Source organism: Mixophyes fleayi, chromosome 2 (assembly GCF_038048845.1).
Source record: "Mixophyes fleayi isolate aMixFle1 chromosome 2, aMixFle1.hap1, whole genome shotgun sequence".
Lineage (NCBI taxonomy): Eukaryota > Metazoa > Chordata > Amphibia > Anura > Limnodynastidae > Mixophyes > Mixophyes fleayi.
Genome location: NC_134403.1, coordinates 362,298,320 through 362,319,555, shown reverse-complemented (window position 1 = coordinate 362,319,555; position 21,236 = coordinate 362,298,320). Strand labels below are relative to the sequence as shown.

At 39.1% G+C, this 21,236-nt stretch overlaps 1 protein-coding gene and 1 long non-coding RNA gene across 5 annotated transcripts in view; both read left to right on the top strand.

The window, feature by feature from the left end:
* DSCAM (DS cell adhesion molecule) overlaps positions 1 to 21,236 on the top strand; it is a 397,849-nt gene that overhangs the window by 96,709 nt on the left and 279,904 nt on the right. The window lies entirely within an intron of this gene.
* LOC142139565 (uncharacterized) lies at positions 860 to 21,080 on the top strand. Its single transcript, XR_012688232.1, has 3 exons — positions 860 to 1,055; positions 19,905 to 20,042; positions 20,573 to 21,080. It is a non-coding gene; the product is annotated as an uncharacterized LOC142139565 (long non-coding RNA).

Below are 21,236 nucleotides of genomic sequence, written 5' to 3'. Positions count from 1 at the left end.
AAGGGTTGATCTTAAATCCCGTTGAAAAAGAGAGGTGCCAAGATATACAGCTCCTTCCAAAAATCAACAGTTGCATATATTAATCACAATAAAGATAAGATGATTAATAGACTATCTTCATCATTTATTTATATAGCGCCATTAATTCCGCAGCGCTGTACAGAGAACTCACTCACATCAGTCCCTGCCCCATTGGAGCTTACAGTCTAAATTCCCTAACATACACTTGACCTCTAAAAGTTGATATAAACTGCAAGTACTGTATGTAATGAGCAATATAACACCCTGTTTGAGATATGAACAGACTGCAATAAGGAAATAACCATAATAACTTAGGACCACTGTGAATGTATGGTGGTTAATGGGCGTAATTTGATTTATCCATTTGTCTGGTGTTTCCCTGATAAACAATTTAAATGTTTAGACATATATAAGTTCATACATTACTAAGTGACTATATGCAGGGAGTGTTACTCAAGTAAAACATACATACAGGTGGTTACTAATAATAAAAAATAAAGACACAACAGAAGTATAGTGTTATTTTATTGACCATACAGTTGAATACACATAGCGAGGCTGGTGGAAACTCTACCATTTTAAATACCATTTTCTTTTTTGCACTTTTGCACATTGTTTTTAATATTTCGCTATCAACTATTTTGAATTAAGTGGGATTTTTTTTTATGGTTTGAATAAAGTAGTGGTTTTTAATGGTACTAAGGACATGATCAGCAATCCACAGAGTGTCTTGTACAGAACATTCTTTTTCTCTGGATTCTAAGACAATTATGAAGTTCATGTAAGAAACTCTGTACAAGGTCCAATCTCATTGTATGGAAATAAACGTATAGGTTATATTTTAGATACAAAGATAATTACATGGATAATAGTTGTGCTGTTTCCAGGACACACATCACATTTTCTACTAGAGTTTGAACATTTCTTTCCCTTTGTTAGATAGTTTGTCTCCAGTGCCACTTGTATGCAGTATCGCAATGCAGAGGCAGGGATCCAATCTTGGCACATTATTTGATGTCAGCATATCACCTCAGGTAGATAAATGATTTTATTCTTCCCCTTCCTCTGACAGAATACTCACAGACCTAAATACATCAGTCAAAAGGAGAGGAAGAATTGCAGTGCTATCATTTGGAGACTGATGACTTGTTTCAATTATATAGAGAAAAAACATCTAAATGATGTTTTAATAAATATGATTCTGTGTTTTTCTAATAAATAGCACCTATTTTTCCTAAAAAGGTTGGCAAAATTGTGGCATGGTGCCAGCTGCTATACTGGTAATACAGTTTGATATTGCAAGCAATTACTTTAACTTAATGAACATTGCAGTTACCATATGTGTGTGTGTGTGTGTATGTGTACATATATATATAATATAAAATCTTACAAAAGGAAAAAGGCGTGGGAAGGGGGTTGCGAATGTGCTCCATTGGTTGCTAGGTGTCTGGTGGGATGCTGGGATCTCTAGGCATGTGTGGAATACCAAATGAGAATAAGAGCATCAGGGAGAGAACCAGCCCTGGGGGAGAGGGGAGGGGGGGACACTGCCACTATAAAAGGTTAATAGCCACCTCCAGCAGCTTGGAAGAGGTGGGAGGAGAGTAGCTTGAATTCTTCTGATTCCTTAAACTCCAACCTGCTAAACCAAGTAGCTGTAAAGTCTGTGTATTTGTCATTAGCAGAGAAAATGGCATCCATAGACATATAAAAATCAACTCTAGGGAGGAGATCGGGACCACCAATGTACCAGGACAGCAGCTCTAAGTCGCATTGTTTAAATGCTTTAAGAATGTCTTTTTATACCTAGTGGTGGAAATGTCAGAAAGGGAGAGCAACCAGAAGCCAGGCTCTCTTGGGACCTCGTGCCTAACTACAATCTCCAAAATCCTAGTTTTCCATTGACCACCAGCTGGCCAAGGCTGATGATCCCTGCCTGAATCCACCTGTTGAAGAAGGTTCTGTAAGGACTGGGGGAGAAATCTGTATTAGACACAATGGGGGATAGAGGAGACAGAAAGGCCATCACGCTCTTTCTAGAGCGAAGTTTTTCCACATCACTAAGATAGAATCAATGGTGTGGTGGAAGGAAGAGCATCTAGCGGCATTTCAATAGAGTTATTCTCCACATCTGCCCACTGTTTAGTCCCATCCCTCCTAGTTCACTCCAATATCCTACCTTAAGATATGGTCTGAAGATAGCTCTAAAACATTGTCAGTTGCACTCCCCCTTGATGCTTACATCTATACAGAATAGAATGCTAACCCCCCCATCCCTTCCCAGACAAAGCTGCAAACTAATCTTTGAAGTTCCTCCATGGATTGCTTTGGTATATGGATCAGCAAAGTTTGCATAATATATAATACCTTGGGTAGAATATTGATTTTTATAATATTTATTCTACTGAACCAGGAAAATCTGGAGGTGGACCAAGACCCAACTCCCTCCTAACCCTGGACAACAATGGAGAGTAATTCAGGCGGAACAATTGATCACTTGCTCTAGCGATGGAAACCCCAAGATAGCATATTTTGGAGGATTGCCATTAAAATGGGAAGGCTGTTTTTAGGCCAGCGATCATTTGCTCTGAAGCAGAGACATGAATCACGATCAATTTAGAATTGTTCATTTTAAAATTTAGAAAGGTGCCTAAACCTTGAGAACTCATACATCAATTTAGGAAGCGTGGTGACCGGTTTAGAGTCAATGGACAGTTAGTCATCTGCAAACAAAGCAAGATGATACTCCCTTGCACCTATCTGAAGGCCGGAGATATTGAGGTTACACCGAATAGCCCTCACCAGAGCTTTCATACATATAGCAAAAATTTGTGGGGTTAGTGGACAACCCTGGCGAGTACCAGTTAGAAATAGAGATTGATTCAGATAAGATACCGTTAACTCTAACCTTGGCTGTCGGAGATTTATATAAGCCTAAGATCCTATGATAACAAGAAGGACCGACACCCATGTGTCTTCTCATAAAGCACCAGTCCACCATGTTAAACGCTTTCTCAGCATCTGTAGACAGGAGGACCTTAAAGGAGTCGAGGAGGCTGAGACAGAGTGGACAAGATCTATAATTTTGGTTGCAAACCGAAGCTGGTCATTAGAATCAATGTGGAAAAAAGATGTTTAGGCTGGCAAATAATTTTAAAGTCTATTTAAGAGGGAGATCGGGCGGTAACTGGGACACAATGCAGGATCCTTTTCCTTTTGGGGATGACCTTAATGTGGGCCTCTAACAACTGGGGTGAGAAGCCATTTATGTCATTTTCTTTGTTGAAGGCCTCCAGAAGGATGGCGCCTAGCTGTCCCATTAAAGTTGTACGAGTTCCCAGGTGGCGATGATGATGACTTGATGGCATCATTAAGTTCAGCAAGGGTAAAGGGGGAATCAAAAAATTTACTAATTCCTGAGAGATATTAGGAAAATTAATTTCCTGTAAATAGCTGTCTCTCTCTCTCTCTCTCTCTCTCTCTCTCACTCTCTCGCTCTGGAGGCAGATGTAGAGGTAGGCGTCAAGGGGTGAATGCTTTATAGCTGGGAGTAATAGCTCAGAATGCCCCAGCTATTTTTTTCTCAGTGTGATTGAGCACCCCTTTGCCGTCTTGAATGGATTGAATAAAAGCGAGGGATCTTTGGACTCCTAGAGCTCTAGGTAAGGGGCTCACCAACCTATCCCCCCCAATGAGATTTGTTTCTACAATGCCGCCGGGTCAATTTCATTTGATCAATTTTCCTATATTTTAAAAGTAGAATGACACCTTAACGTATATGGCTCTGCCCAATAGCTGGGTATCGGGACCACTAGTGGAATCTCCCCAGGTCTAAATTAGTGGGTCTTTTTTGAGTCCAGCTGGAATCCTTCATTCTGGCTCCTAAGTACCAATGTTAGTACTTGGCTGGCAGATTGTATAGCAAGAGGACCTGAAGGACACATTCACCTGTGGAACTAGAATGACTCACTTGAGAGATTACAAATTAACTTGTAAAGAAAGGAAATATCATAGGTCTAATGTTGATTGCAAGATACAGCCCATGTAGACATTGGCAAAATGATTAATGTAGCCAGTTTGGGAGTCCCTAATTAATTCACAGCATTGTGCATTCCAGGTACATGATGATCTCTATACTGATATATATTCCAGCTGCTCTTGGGCCTTATAATCACTTTTAGTACAGCTCTTGAAATGAAAGGAAATGTCCAAAAGGATGCTGTAGGGTACAGCACATTTCTGCTCATAGTGCCATGTTGTTAAATAAGGCCCATAATTTGTCATGAGTTCATATTGGGATACGTGATTGACATAGAGTAGACTCTGTCAACGGATCCTGTCCAATTATTTCCCCCGAAGTGTTTAAAATCTGTAGAAACAAAACAGTACTTAATATGCATCTTTTGCCTTGAGCACAGTGAAATCCCAGAAATGTTTTTTTTTCTCTGCAAATCCAAGTAAATGCATCTGTTTTTCAGGGGCCATATCCATATGAATAATCCTTTTGAGTCACTCGCCGGCTGCATAGAAGAGATAGGGAAATTCTGGGGCGTCAGAGGCTCTCACACCATGGAGATACTTCACCAGAGAGCTGCTAAAATCCAATCATTCTTTGCATAATCTTGCCAGAGTTACCCAATTCTTTTAAATCTGCTTAGCATAACATGAAGGGAACAAATGTTCTTTCAAATTTGACCTTATATATTCCTTCTCTTCTTTTTTTTAGCTTAGCACATTAATTTCGTTTGCAGCTCATCATTAATATGATTTCTCACAGTCTGACTTACTAATGTACTGCGCGCGCTGCTGAAGTTTTAAGGCTTAAATGGGGTAACATAAAGTTCAGTGCAGCGATGATGTAGAACGCTGACACAGTCACATGCTGAGTGTGAAAATCCAGGGTATGAAATATTATCTCTTCCTCTGCTCATCTACTTCCAGTTTCTCTTTGGCCGATAATTACACTTTTACAGCTTTTATGTATGCTGCATAAAAACTAAATGTTATATCTTAGGCAAGGATGCATCTGCAGTCTACTGCACAAAGCAGCCGTTTTGTGGGCTGAACTATTGTTAATGAGGATGTAAACAATCAGCCACAAAGGTTCTCAATTTTATTGTTCACTATTCCACCCAGCCCTTCCTATGTGGGCAAGAATAAATATAATAGTGTAATGTAGGAGTGTTTAACATTTCTTATCATTTCGTTGCTTACCGTGATACCTGGAGAGCCGGAGACTGTAGTGTTACCTGGGTGACAGTACTATAACTCTTCTATTGGACAGTGGTCATAGGTGTGGTCTTTCCTGTGCTCCTCTGTGCTATCCTGGATTATCGTTTTGCTCTAATGGCAGTTGCAAGCTACAGTACATTGCAGTGCAGTGTGTTATCACTGTTTCTGTTTAGCAGGTAACAATAACATTGCTTCAGTCATGTCACTAGTTGTCACTAGGTCATTTCATAGGCTACCCAGCCCCCTTAGTGAAGTCACTAGTTCCTAGTGAATTGATAGGCTGCATTTTCTGAATATTGGTTGATCCCAAAAAAATGCTTGTCTTCATAGGATACAAGTATACTTTAAAATAAGATTCCACCTTACGATACAGCCAGTTGCAGCACCACGATAGATCATGTTAAATTGGTGTCATACATGGCACGGTGAGAAGATGCATACTGTAATAACATGTGATGTGGTGAAAAAGAGCCAATGATCTGATGATCATAGTACAAAGCAGAGCCCATATTCTGGAGACCACATTATAATGTATAGCCCATATTCTGGAGACCACATTATAATGTATTGGGCATATTCTGGAGACCACATTATAATGTATTGGGCATATTCTGGAGACCACATTATAATGTATTGGGCATATTCTGGAGACCACATTATAATGTATTGGGCATATTCTGGAGACCACATTATAATGTATAGCCCATATTCTGGAGACCACATTATAATGTATAGCCCATATTCTGGTGACCACATTATAATGCATAGCCCACATTCTGGTGACCACATTATAATGCATAGCCCATATTCTCGTGACCACATTATAATGCATAGCCCATATTCTCGTGACCACATTATAATGCATAGCCCATATTTTGGAGATCACATTATAATGCATAGCCCATATTCTGGAGACCACATTATAATGCATAGCCCATATTCTGGAGACCACATTATAATGCATAGCCCATATTCTGGAGACCACAATTCGATGCATAGCCCATATTCTGGAGACCACATTATAATGTATAGCCCACATTCTGGTGACAACAGTACAATGACATGGTATATATGAGCAGCTCCATACATTTGCATGCATTAGTCCAGTAAATTGCATAATCTGGAGTCTCGTGACTCTATTGACAAGGAAATCCAGATTCCTCTCATCCCTGATTGGCTGAACCTCCCCAGTCTAAAAGATTGGCAGGGTGAGAGAGCTAGAGCAGGAAATGTACTGTGAAGAGGAAAAATATCTGGTTTCTTGGAATCCTGAAACCCAGACAGTTCCTTATAAACCCGACAGAGCGCCCTAAAATCATACTGTCTGATTGAAAACCAGACAACCTTACTTTGAAATCCTGCAATGAATTCATTGCTGCTTAAAGCCTGATCAATTCCCTCTGAAATGCAACCAGCTGGGATTAACAAAATCATAATTGAGCCAATGAAAAAGTGTGTTGGTTAATTGTTTTAGAAGCAACATAACCCTACATCTGTGTAGTAAATCACAGCACGTGCAGCACTTGTGAATGTTTACATAGGCTGCCTACCTGCGGAGACAGGTTGTGCTTTGTTTGTTACATGTCTGAGCGGCTAGTGTTTTTTAACTGGGAGAATAGTGTCCGTTCTACACTTTGTAGTACAGCATATCCCAGGTGATCAAAAGTACAGGAGGTGTGTCTGAGCCGATCAAAGCCATCAGAATAAAGGCTGAAATGATCAAATGGGCTGTGGATAGAGGCGCTCGCCTCATGAAAGCTCTTCACATTTCAATAAGGAGACAGATTGTGGTGGAAACTACAAACGGCCCTACAGAGAAATTCTGCATTACTATATGTGAACAAAACATTGCAAAAGTGTTTTAAAATTGCAGATTTTAACCACACATTAATTTTTTAATATTTTTTTATTATTATTATTTATATTTTTTTCTCTGCTTTTATGCAAGAGTTGTTTGTTTAATTGAGGAATGACACAACATTGTTCTCTAGTTACAACTACATTCAATTCAGAGAGCATGTGAGAACTGTGCCCAGGCCCGGCGCTCCCATTAGGTAAGGTTAGGCACTTGCCTAGGGCGCCGGGCTCTGGAGGGCGCCTGGAGGGCGCCACAGAATACTAAATGACTTTAAAACTGTGCGGCGACCGCTGACCATACCTGTCACGGCCGCCGCACAGCATTCAGATGCACGGGGGAGGGGGGAAGAAGCTATTTTGTCACCACCGCCGCCTCTCTTCTCCGTCTCCTCCCCTCCACTTACTAGTGTCAGTGAGTGGAGAGGAGGAGACGGAGCAGAGAGGCGGCGGTGGTGAGACAAGGTAAGGAGAGACGGGGGGAGGAGGGAGGAGGGCGGCGATTTTTGCGAGGGGGGGGGGCGCCGCTTTTTTAAAAATGCCTAGGGCGCCGTGGACCCTAGCACCGGCCCTGACTGTGCCGAATCCCAAGTCAACTAAATGGCTGAGATCATGAACGAAAACCAAGGCAATGTATTTAGTAAATGTTGTAGGAGGGTCTGTAAAATCAAATAAGTGTTAGCCGAAGGTGGACAACCCTTTTAATGAGGAAAAGTGAGGGGCTTTACATTGCTTTAGTGAATAGTGATGCAGTGTATCCATTTCTTTGTTTCCTTGCAGACTTATGTTGCTTATGATAATTCTTCTAAAATTCTAATTGTTCTTTTTAGATGCTATTTCTTGCTTGATACATATGCTGGCGCTGCTCAGTGCCTATTCATTGGCACCTGTTAACCACCTTCCTCTGAAGCTTTTCTCACCCTTGTGCTGAGCCTATTTTGGCTCTTTTTCGGCTGGTCATATTCCAAAATCAATATTAGTAATTTGTTTATGCAATTGTATTTTCAGAAGCCTGACTTTTCTAAAAATACCATTAATTTGCTTGTACATCTTGATACGTCAAAGAAAATGTTTCCAAGATGGGCAAAAAAGTGTTGTTTTTTTTTAATTGAAATTGCAAGTAAGTGAACTAAAAGCAAATATATGTTTTGTTTTCCTAACGCCACCAAAAAATACTACTTTTTTTTTCTACACATAAGGCCTGATTCATTAAGGAACGTAAATGCCGATACTATGTCGTATTTTGGGTAAAATTTGTCTGTGAATGCCCAGAAGAGTGAACGCAAGAACATAATAATATAGGTAGGCAATTTTGTAAAATATACAACCTGCCACATGAAATGATGGCACCCCTGATCTAGGCATTATAACCCCCCATCTCTGGACTCCTTTATGCTTTCTGTAGTATAAGCTATTAGTGTCTGGGGATAACTAGATGCAAACTACTAAGGGGACTAACTATTCATCATTTGAACGAGGGGACTATCTTCTTTCAAATGAGGGTTGCCTACAGTATAGTTTCTTGAAGCCAGGATGGAGGAAATCTGAACATTGAAACCCATCACTCATCCCTGGGCTCCTTAATGTTTTCTATAGTGTAGGGTGTTATTGCCTGGTTATCACATGTGCTCACCAAACAATAACTACTAAAGGGCCACATCATGTGAAAGAGGGGAAGCCCCTTTTTCAAATGAGGTTCCTTAGTTTTTGAAGCCAGGTTGGGAAGAGATCCTCCACCATCTCTGGAATTCTTAATGATTTTTGTGGTGTACAGGTTATTGTCTGGTGACCACACATTATCACAGACAATAACTTATCAGGGGTGACATTGTTGAAATGAGGGTGTCCCTGAGTACGGGCACTTTTAGTGCTTCCCACATCTCCTAGCTCTTCAAATATTTCTGTAATGCGGCATAGCGCCGGCGTGTTCTGTAATGTCTTTGCGCATCGGAACAATGACCTCATTATGAACAGCCTTCAAATATGTGTTCTAGAGCTGAGAGTGCACTTTTAAAGTACTTTTGAAATTTATATCTCAAAGTAAAAATACACTATTAGCATGGGTCCTTGTGAGTGTGATTATCTTGTATATGTAAATGTGTGGTGGTTCTTGGAAATGTCCTTATTTCCTGAGCTGCATTATAGGCGCAGCAACTGGGACATTAGCCCTAAGGGCCCCCACACAACAGAGGCCCCCATAGACTAACTGGCACTAAATTGCTTCCTCATGTGTGTTTGCCTGCTGCCCGGTTCTCTGAAAGTGCCTAATAAACAGTGCTGCGGTCGCCTCATTTGAGTTTGGCTGGATGAGGGTATGAATATTGTTATGCGCAGGTCGGGCAAACATTTGATACAATCAAGTTTTAGTCGTTTTCAGGGGCCCTCACAAGTTTGTTCCCCTGTGGCCCCCACAAATCATAATCTGCCGTATGCCCTGACTATTTTTCAATATTGGTCAATTACATAGTACAGTTTATCGAATTCTGTATGTAAAACAAAATTGTCATTGTCCATTTCTTCATATCTGCACTTAATAAATGTTTATGATTGGATATTTTTAATTTGGGAAGAATTACACTATTAGCAAGTTCAGTGAACATGTCATGATGGGCATTTTAGTTTTCCAAAGTCACCTAGACAGTTTCACATGTGAAATGCTTATATTCACCAGCAGAACAGGCCGTATTGCAGAGGTGAAAAGATTCTGTGATACTCCGTTTTTGCTTCATCATTCCAAACTGAACATATAAATTTGTATTCCGCAGAATTTATAGTCTCTGAATAGAGCTCAGGTGACCAGGGGCAAATGCAGGATTTATAGAAAGTGGTTTTCATGCCACTAGAGTGTAAGCAAGGGGCATGGCTAGCATATCACAGGCTGCTCTCCAACAGTTCCCATCCCCTTCGAATACACAGGCAAAGGTATCCAACAGTCCTGATTGTGGTGGAGTAGTCCCAATTTTGTATGACTGTTATGCTGAGTCAGGACTTTGTTCCAACTGCAAGGATAGTTGGGATGTCTGTCCTGCTTCACACTATATTGCTTATTAAGGGCCTTCTGCGTGCATCCAACTGTAGTGCATGCAGCTGACCATTAACGAGCAACACAATGTGAAGCAAGGCATAAATCTCAATTATTGTTGCACCTGGGACAAAGTCTCGACTGAGTGTGACAGTTGAGCAAAATCAGTATTGCTGCACCAGAATCAGGACAGTTGACAGACTGTACCGCTCACTCCTACTGTTTATATCGCTTTCACTGCCTTTGAAAGACTGTAGGGGCTAGATTTACTAAGCTGCGGGTTTGAAAAAGTGGGGATGTTGCCTATAGCAACCAATCAGATTCTAGCTTTCATTTATTTAGTGCTTTCTACAAAATGACAGCTAGAATCTGATTGGTTGCTATAGGCAACATTCCCACTTTTTCAAACCCGCAGCTTAGTAAATCTAGCCCTAGGTCTCCTAAGCTCAGTTGCTGCTTGTTTGGATCCCTGAATGTTGAGGCCCTACTTGGGGAAAAAAGGGATAGATGCATAAGAAATGGAAAGTCTTTCTGTGAGTGGGCCATTTAGGCTTCCCTCCAACCAGCACCAGCGTTTAATAGTTAGGCCTCCCTACCTGAAACCCGCCCAACATTAAATGAATTGCATTGCCCCAATATTAAATATGGTATTCACATATAATAAATAGCCCTCCTTCTCCCTAAACTCAGCCCACATTAAATTAATAACTCCCAAACCACCCTAACATTAATTGAATAATGGTATTTTACCACCTTAAAATAATGCTCATTACCATGACCTACTATTAAATGAAATGGTCCCCACCATCACATAAATTTCCCCCCACCATTAAATTGATACCCAGCCTCCACCTCTATTACGGTAAGAGCTCTTGCACCCACTCCTAACCTCATTCTTCTTCATCATTATGTGTGGTGTGCTTGGTGTAGGACTGTGAACGTATAAGGCAGCCCGTGAAACATGGAACGTTTTACAGCCAAATGTAGAGTGATGCAAATATTTTGAGGGCCAGTCTTTAAAATTTTGCTTATCCCTATAAAAGGAAAGAAGGTGTGCTACATATATGTGTGTGTGTGTGTGTAGATATATATATATATATATATATATATATATATATATATATATATATATATATATATATATGTGTATATATATATATATATATATATAATTTATATATATTTATATATATATATATATATATATATATATAAAATGTATATATAATAACTCTGATTGCGTGGCTTTTTTTACAAACTTTTTAGCAGCACCCTTCCTCCAGCATGTGTTTAATTTAAAAGGCTATTGAGGAAGATAGGGATTTCAATTAGGTAAATGGCTGTAATGAGTTGTAAGCCTCTGCTTGTTTAGTAAACAGGGCTGATCTTATTGTTTATGTAAACAGTAGTAATAATGCTGCCGTAACTATTTAACATTGACCATCAGTTTACAGCATCGCTTTACAGGTGAGCTCCATTTATTTGAAAGAAATTCTAAAGAAAAATGCAGATTGTCACCTCGCCCTCTTCAATCCTCTGTTTCCCTCACTTTTGCTTCAACCCATCCTTTCTGATTTCTGATTTTTCCTTTCTGATTTCTAGATACGCGTTGAATATACCCCTTGCACCTCATTCCCCATTTAGGCAGTTATTAGCTGTGTTAAGAGTTGTATAGTAATATGACTGTGACTTGGATTGACCTGGACTTCACTTAGCCATTGGCCAGTCAGAAGTGGTCAGTATGGAAAAATGCTTTTGATTGGCTGAGCAACTGAACTCAATCACTCCGGTCACAGCCTTTCAGTTCTTGGTGCTCCTAGTGAGCATTTGCATCGGCTTTTATGTTTGTTTGTTTTTCCTCACATTGGATTAAATGGGCAAAAGAACTCCCTTCTGGAGCATGACCGAGCAATAAAATAGACTTTAGTTTATAACAAAAGTGATGGAACATGGGTTTGGTTGGAGTTTTAGAAGGAAATGGCACAGCAAAATATCAGTCCACAAAGTAAACGTAATAATAACTGAATATAAATAGAAGACACACATGAAGCAAAGTGATCCCTTTCCTAAATCCATTTCATGAAGTGCTAGATAAAAACAAACAAACCCCTAACACTCGCCATGTAGACTGAAGCCCCAATTCAGCAAGGAACAGAATTTGCGTTTTTGTTTTTTTAAATCGCCAGTAAATTACACGTCCATCCGCCTGTACAAGAGGATCTCGCGAAACGTTTCTATTTGAATACGTGTTTAAGTGCATACGAGTGATTCAGCTAAAAACACATAAACACATACCTTAGATTTACCCAGAGCTTTTGTGTGTGATTGTGTGTGATTGTGTGTGCACTTGACCTCGGCACATCCTTACTGTACACTACCTACATGCATACACACCTTCCCTTCCCCATACCGCCCTTCAAACCATAGACAGTCGAAAGTGTCATTTGTGTTTGAATTTTAATTGCATGCACTTGCATTCATTGGCGTATCAATTTAAGAGGACGTGCAGAGCAATGTCGCGCAAAATAGGGCACGCAACGGAAATTACGTCCGAAGATGAATCAGACCCTGTATCTTTATATATGTGTTTGTGGATCAACTTTAAATTTTAGTTTAGTGGCCCTTTAGGAGTACAAAACAGAATGTTTTCCCCATTATATTGTGAATTGTTATACTCCGCCAGCGACGTATTTGTGCTTTCATATCTTTGTTTTCCTGCCACTGACAGCCCTTTATGGTTGAATTGAGATTAGAGCAATTATAAATCTATACTTTTGACGTCTGTGAATATAATGCAGGGTGACAGAGCGTTAACCCGCATTTTCCACACCTTTCAAACACACATGATTTTAATGATTGGCTAATTTCGTTGATTTTTGCGGTGACACATGGGGACACACCAGAAGGTGGCTTTGATAAGGGTGCGAGGACAACATGTCAACCCAGCACAGTGTGTGACAGAGAGGATCCTGAGTTACTGTAAAATCATTCAAAGCCATCTTGCTGAATGACACAGCATGGAAGATGAGAGAACAGATAGATGTGTTTTTGCCATCTTGTGCCAGTACAAATTGACACAATTAACAGCCTGTGGGTGTATTTTTTCTCCTATTCTTAATCCATTATTATCATAAATGTCTCCTTGCTGTCCAAAACTGTTTCTAATGATCTTCAAGTAACATGGTTTTCAAATATGTTTAGTGGTGATCAAAAATAATTCTGCCTATCACTGGGAATCGTTGTTTGTAGGGGGTAGTGGGAGGACTGTGGAGATCTGCTAATAAGCTTGATTTTAAAGGACAATATCAGTTAAAAATAAAATTTAATTAAAGATAGAGCCAGAAAAACCATGATGAAATCGGTCCTTGACAAAGGAGGATCAGTGTGCAGAGAGTTTTGCGACAGAACCTAATGTGGAATTACTTGATGTAGAAGACCCAAAACCGGAGATTAGAACTGGACAAAGTTTCAAAAGTGTTCAAACTAAATGTTCGCCTCATTTTGCATTTGGCTGTCAATTTTTCCAAAGTCTACACGCTTGGCCTTAAATGTTCTCAGTATTACCTGGACCCCACCACACAATAGAATAAATTGACATTTGTTATCCCAGCTCTAGGGAGAGATTCAATTGAAGCAAGGTGTCTCCAGAACGTCTGCGGAGACACCTCGCGACGATGTTTATGGCAGGAACCTCTGCTCATTTTCCCTCACATTCCGTATTTTCCGGCAAAGAGCGCAGCTGCACATCACGGTAATGTCCGCCAGCAATTAAATCTAGTGTTTTCTTACTTCTGTGTGAGAGGAGGAGCGGCCCCTAATAACTTTACTGGGTAAGAGGGTCAGCGATTCAGTTGGAACAGCTCTAGCAATCAAAGCATTCATCTGACACCACATTAAGCACACTTTATTTCACATAAAAGAGGCATACACATATACAATGTGTATGTGTGTGTGTGTGTATATATATATATATATATAAAATAGTATAATTAGGAGGCACTCACAGGACTTTTCCAGAATATTAAAGTATTTATTCCATTAAAATTGACCCATTTTTAATGGAATAAATACTTTAATATTCAGGAAAAGTCCTGTGAGTGCCTCCTAATTATACTATTTTTTACATTCATGTTATTGGAGTTCCTGCACCCAGGCTGGAGAAATATCTACAAACGTGAGTGCCTTTTACTGTTATGTGTTTTATTTATATATATATATATATATATGTATGTGTGTGTATATATTGAGAGAGACTTCAATTTTTTATATTTTTTTGCAATAACTTTTTATTGAGGAAAATTTTTCAATAAATTATTTACACATGTGTAAATAAACGGCAATGGCAATCAAACAAATTGTCATACAATATAGATGTAAGGAGAGTTGAGTAGAAAATATTTTCATGAAATCCAGTATCGAGTTCTAAATTAAAACCCTAAATCAGCCGATTTTACAAAGTATAACATACATGACATTAAATGTCCTGGATAGCTAAACATTGAATATTTAAAAAGAATGAACCAAATAAAATTAAACATATAAAGTAAGGTGAGTATAGGAAAGGCGGAGAAGGAATTAATGGGGGTGGGGGGGCTTTTCAACAGGATCATGGTCTTCAATGACAACTAGATAAGGGGCAAACGCCCATCTAGAAACTCCGCAAAAGAGGACTGTTTGGATAAAGCAGAATATTTTTCGATGTCTTTTTTAGCCAGTAGAACTATGTGGCACAATAATCAGTAAACCTATCAGAAGAGCAGAGAATCAGATCGTCCATATACCTATAAAATTCAATGCGGGTGAACCATTCTTTCAGAGTTAGAGGAGAGGAGGATCTCCTGTGTACAGGGATCACTGCCTTTGTGGGACTATTTAGATGTTTTAAAGGGGATTTTTTATACAGTAAAATTGGAAACTTTGCCCGATTCAATAGCCAAAAACCTGGATCTTCTGGTACTTTGGAGTTCATAATTTCTTTAGAAGTAGCAATGACTCCATCCCAAAATGTCCTTAAAGATAGACATTCCCACCAAATGTGGAATGGTGTCCCAATAGCCAGATTACATCTCCAACAAGTGTTAGAGGTCCCAGGGTACATTTTAACCAGGACATTAGGACAGCGATACCATCTGGAGAGGCGCTTATACTTTGTCTCAGTCACCGAAATGCAAAGTGAGCTAGCTCGGGTAGCCTGAAAGATATTATTCCAGTGTTTCTCTTGAACCAAGTTACCCAGATCTTTTTCCCAGTAAACTTTGGCTAAGAGGCAAAACGATCTTCAATCAAGATTTTGTAAATCCCAGAAAGGACACGTGTAGGACTTATAGGAGCAACACACATACTCTCGAATAATGTCAATTCCCTGCTGGCACCCTTGCACCGCTCCTCAGTATTTAAGAAGTGTTTCAGTTGTAAACAGTGCCAAAGCTCCGAGCTGGGTAAACTCCACTTGGCCTGTATAAATTCAGAGGAATGCACACCAGATGGGCTCATCAGCTGGCCAGCGTGAACCATCCCTACCTGAGACCATTTTTTAAACTCCCTATTCTTGATTCCAGGAGGAACGGACAAGGTTGACAAGCAGCGTGGTCAAGGGAGAAAACATTGATGAGATGTATAAATACATAAATTTATGCTTCTGAAGTTCAGTCTAATAAACTTCAGGAGGTTCTATTATAGGGTGTTGAATATTTGGCAAACTCATAAACCAAGGAATGGCATTAGAAAAATTTTTAAGAGACCATTTTTCTATTCCCTCCTACTGCTTGTTCAATCTCGCCCTCGTTCTCGTCCAATCAAGAATTCTGGTATCATAGTAAGGCTACGCCTGAATAAAATGTCATGTTTAAAACAAGGTTTCCTTCCGCCCAATACGATGTCTCTAATCAGATGGATCAAATTTGAGAACCACTGACTAGGAATGTAAATCAGTAGAGTTTGCAAAAAATACATAAAACTCGTAACAATATTCATTTTGACAATTTTAGCTCTGCCTCTCCACAAGAAATTTTTCCTCGCCACTTTCTCAATTCCTTTCCAAGATTGTTGTAAATGGGTTGAAAATTAAGAGAGAGACCTCAATTCTAAGTGGGGAAAATGCATTCACAGAGAGGAAGCAGCCACTCATAGGAACACAGTGATATCACTGAGATACTATGTTACCCTCTAACTGATGTCACCCGTTTTCAATGAATTGATGGGCTGCTTAAGCCTTCAATATGGCTGCCTGCAATGTGTATATGTGACAGGTATCCTTTAATGTCTGTGAAGGGTTACAAAGAAGATCGGAAAAATAATTTGCATCACACGAAAAGTATCCATCTGTTCATTAGGACCGTGAATAGTAACAATGCTTGTGAGTATTCATTAGAATATTACATTTCTTATATGTTGGCTGTTGAATAATTTCATTAACATATGTAACAGGGTGATATATGGGTTATTTTAGGACAGTGACTAATATTGTATATTATGTTTCTTTCTGGCATGGTAACGCCACATGCTGGGCTTCTCCAATCATGCTCCTTCCTCCTAAAAAGACCCTCGCGTGACCACCTGCACCATACCTCGGTATTCCCAGCATATGCTTATATGTAAACTGCGCGTGAACCTCATTGTCGTAATGTTATGTATGACAGTTTATTGCAGACATCTGATGTTTTACAGCTAAATACAGAGATTCTTAGAGATTCTTCAACCAGAGACAAATGTTTCTGTTTCACATATCAGTATTGATTAATTTGAAAGCACTACATCAACGCTACACTGCTCTTATTTGGTTTAAACATATCTGTTTAATGTATTTGTGTTAGTATGACAGAATTTTTTGTAATGGTGATTACTCCTTGTAGTTACTGATGTATATTAATATGTTTGTGCAATCTATAATTATGGGGATTTTGGTAAAAAAATAGTTTGAACTACATTGAGTGATTTATTTATTTTTATTTCTACATAAGCTTGTGCAAGTAATGCATCTGCTGTGAGAAGCTTGTTGTACTGTATACAGCAAGTACTGGGTGCTATTGTATCATTTACACCTGAAGGCTTCACTTAAACAATTGGGGGCTGAATTGTATAGTGAATGTATTGTACATCGTGTGCTGTTTAGTGTATACTTTCTATGCAGTTATAGATTACAAATGTGCACTGACTTAGCTATAAGGTAGGCACATACTCTATAATTTGTATAATAGGTGTATCCTGTACAATTTGTTATGGTAGATGTACCTCTACTGTGAGAGGCATAGATAGTTCTATCATATATCTGGCAATAGATGATCTTTGTACGATGTCATATGATAGGTTTACAATGTACAATTAGTTATGTGATAGCCGGTGTACATTGTAACAGTGTAACATGAAATTGTGTAATCAAACAGTAAGTTGATAATCAGTGTACGTTAGTATCTATTGATTTCTGGATGTTGCAGATGGGTTGAGTGTCACAGCGTTCCCGCTGCCCACACTCCCGTCCCTCACACAGTACAGAAGCCTCACCGCCTCCTTCAGTTACTTGTCAGAGATCAATACTCTGGGATTTAATCCAAAACCACGGAATGACAGCTATCCAAAGTAATTACTACTGCACCTCGCCCTGATACATTTTATACACTTGTATGGACTAATCCCAGCAACATATGGAACGAGGGAGAACCACAGTGATAGAACGCCTTGTCTGAGAGATGAATCTCTACCATATTGTAACATTATGGCCTGGGACTCCTCAATGCTCATGGGTTTCATTATAATCCCTTCAAAATGATAACAGCAGCCAACATATTCTGTGTTTTATATATGGGAAAGTGTTACCAGGTATAAAGAAGAGTAAATATCGGACTCTTTCTCTTCAGTAAAATGTGGCTACCTCCTTTTCTATGTGATTATAGTCTAAAATACTTCAGTTTATATTAATTCAAGCCTGTTTCAATGAACATAGATTGGTTTTGCCATCAATGGAGAAGTAGGTACAAACTCTCTGAAGTATCTCCAGTTATTAAATGAAAATGAAAATATATACTATATGTACAGTAAATTATTACAGATATGAGACGGCATCTTGGATTACTGTGACCTATATAAAAGCACTTTGTCTGTAGTCTTGTGTCTTTATATGGTTACGGAATTCCTCAGTGACTTATAATATCCATATAATTTACAGTGCATTATCCAAAATATAACTTGTTTTAATATGTGTAAAAGAGTATTTTAATTAATAATCAATAGCTGCAATTATTTCAATGTGAGAAGATACTTTCATATTCAATCGCTGAATGATCAGCAAATAAACAATGATTTAGGAAGGCTATATTAAATACGATTGTTACAGAATGATCGGTTTGGGTCATTATAAAATGGTCTTTTCATATATTGGTATAGTCCTTTAATAATAAATTATCTATTGCCTTTTAACAATAATAACAGTGTAAATGTCACTTATTACAATCCTATTCAATATTTAGTAAATGCCACGTACCTCTAATGTACAGAAACTACTAAAACATTGATTTATCTCTTGCCCAGTCTGTCAATGTGTGCCGTCAGTGAACAGGCAATGCCCACTAGTCACATGACCCAATCCTGTAGTTCCCCATTGAAATTTAAAGCACACACTAGTATTGACAGCTTGAATCTTGGTTCATCCCACAAAATGTCTGCCTCGGCTTTGTGTAGGTAACTCGTTCACTTTAACAATTTCTAAAATCAATTGTTTAAAAAACAAATTTCAGAATGTATTTGAAAACTCAAAACAGAGTCCAGTAGTGAGAATTCCAGGTAGTAAATGTATCAAGCTGAGAGTTTTCCAGCGGGTTTGAAAAGCGGAGATGTTGCCTATAGCAACCAATCAGATTCTAGCTATCATTTTGTAGAATGTGCCAAATAAATGATGGCTAGAATCTGATTGGTTTTTCAAACCCGCCAGAAAACTCTCAGCTTGATACATTTACCCCCAAATGTTTATTGAGACTTTAAGTTTAAGATAAAGATTCATTATTATGTATGCTTTCCTTGTAACCACTTAATATAATTCCTCCACTTGGTATTATATTTAAAGCAGCTTTTCCTATGCTAACGCTGATCAGGTCAATCCATTGTCCTTGATGATGGTCCAAGATACAGCTGACCCGCTGCTCAATAGACAACCTGCTGGGGGTCAAAGCCTGTATTCCGCTCGTTTCTCTGATAGTAGATGCCATGGTTACCAGATCATATTGTGCTCCAGAATAATTATTTTTCTTAGCAAGTTTTCGATCTTTATCTCTTCTTTGTGTGACTGTTCTTTTACTTCACAGTACATGGAATAAATATATATGGATTAAACAAAATAATAGCCAGGTATTAACCCCTTACTCTCTGGATAAACACATCCGATTAATTTGAATAAGTTTATGGCATAGACTCAATGCCATCTGAAAAATAATGCTATTTAGTCACCATTTAACAGGCAATGAAGGTCATTTCTGAAGCACAAAGCTTCCACTGCTTTTTGCGAACCCAAGTTTGGATTGTATTGTCGGGCGCCTACATTTCCGCCAAGGCACATTGGTTTGCAGGGGGAGATGGCGATGTTTGCGGAGAAGTAGAGGTTTCTACAGGCCGAAGGGAGGAGATGGGCACATGGAGGGTGTTGGACCACTGAGCCTACTTGTCATCATTAAGCCATATATAAACTGAGCTGTATTTTAGGCCAAAAATGTAAAAGTCCATTTTATTGACATTGTAATACTAGATTGGTAGGAGGTTTGACTTTGATGTAATATTTATACTTTTGCAGAGTGTGTCTGTAGTGATTTTCCCACCTCGGCACATGTATCGGTTGTGGAGGCGTCTCTCAGGAGTGGAGGATAGGAAGGATTGAAGTGCGCTAGGAGGGCCATTCAGACCATACTTGCTTGGAGATTCCAGAGGGAAGGTATAAGGGACAAATGTGGGGTTTGTGACGATGAGCTTTGCATCTTGATGGCCCCACCCCCATTGTACGGCTACTCGATTCTCGTCATCGTAGTGTAGCGGGCCATGGTGACGAGATTCAGTGCTTAATGCTTTACATTAACCTTGTAAACAGCAGATGGAAATGCACTTCCCATTTTTTCCATTACAAAAAAAGGTTCCTGCAGCACACCATTTATTTTTTTTACATGCTTTCTTTATTACCAGTTTGTACAAACAATAAGCATAGCAAAACATAAGGGATTCCATGTAATAAGAAAAAAAACCCATAAGACATTATCAGCATGACAAACCAGAGGGATAGAGTGGTAATACTGGCGGCCATGACCTTGTGCATCCAACCGACACGTGTGACATTGCAAGCATAATCGATTTAATTTATTCATAAGTTAAGAACATGTTAATGGCCCATACATGTGAACACATCCATGTAAAAAAGACCAAGTTAATAGTGATTTAATATTGAAACTCTAATACCTTTTTACTCTGCAGAATCTTTCAACAGAAACCAATGGGTCCAGGGTGACCGGAGAGACTCAGAACTGTCATGGACAGCCAGGACTAATTACTTTATATCTTTACTAAACTCTGCTTATCCTTAATAAAACTATTAATAAAGCCGTGTAGCAATGCTATACCTGTATTGCCGAGGAAGTACTAATCTGGCTGCTGTCAGATGTGCTCTGGGATCATATTCAGTAAAATAATCTCTGGTGTGTTTAGGAGGTCAGTGATTGTGGCTTTGTGCACTGTTTATTAATTTAGAACAAAAAGATTGAAAACCCCAAAAATACAACATATGCAGTTTTGACCCCATGCCCTTTGATCACCTCCGGCAGTCCTGGTGGATAAATGTTATGCAGCACTGAGGGAATCTGTACCATCTAGATACTATTTACAACTCTTTTTCTGGCCTTACTCACTATTGAGCATTTTCAAGTAACAGAACAGTTTTCCTATTAAGATTTGCTGATCTGTCTACCTAACTCGCTCTCCCATCTTGACGTTAAGGAGGGAAGGTTGCAGCATTTAGTAGAATGCAAATAAATTAAAATATGAAGTTTGTAGGTGACACAGTTTGGCTGCATATTCTCTAATGGCAAGAGGTCTGTGAAGCCCACTTCCTTACACGTTGATTTATAAAGTTGTGTAGTTG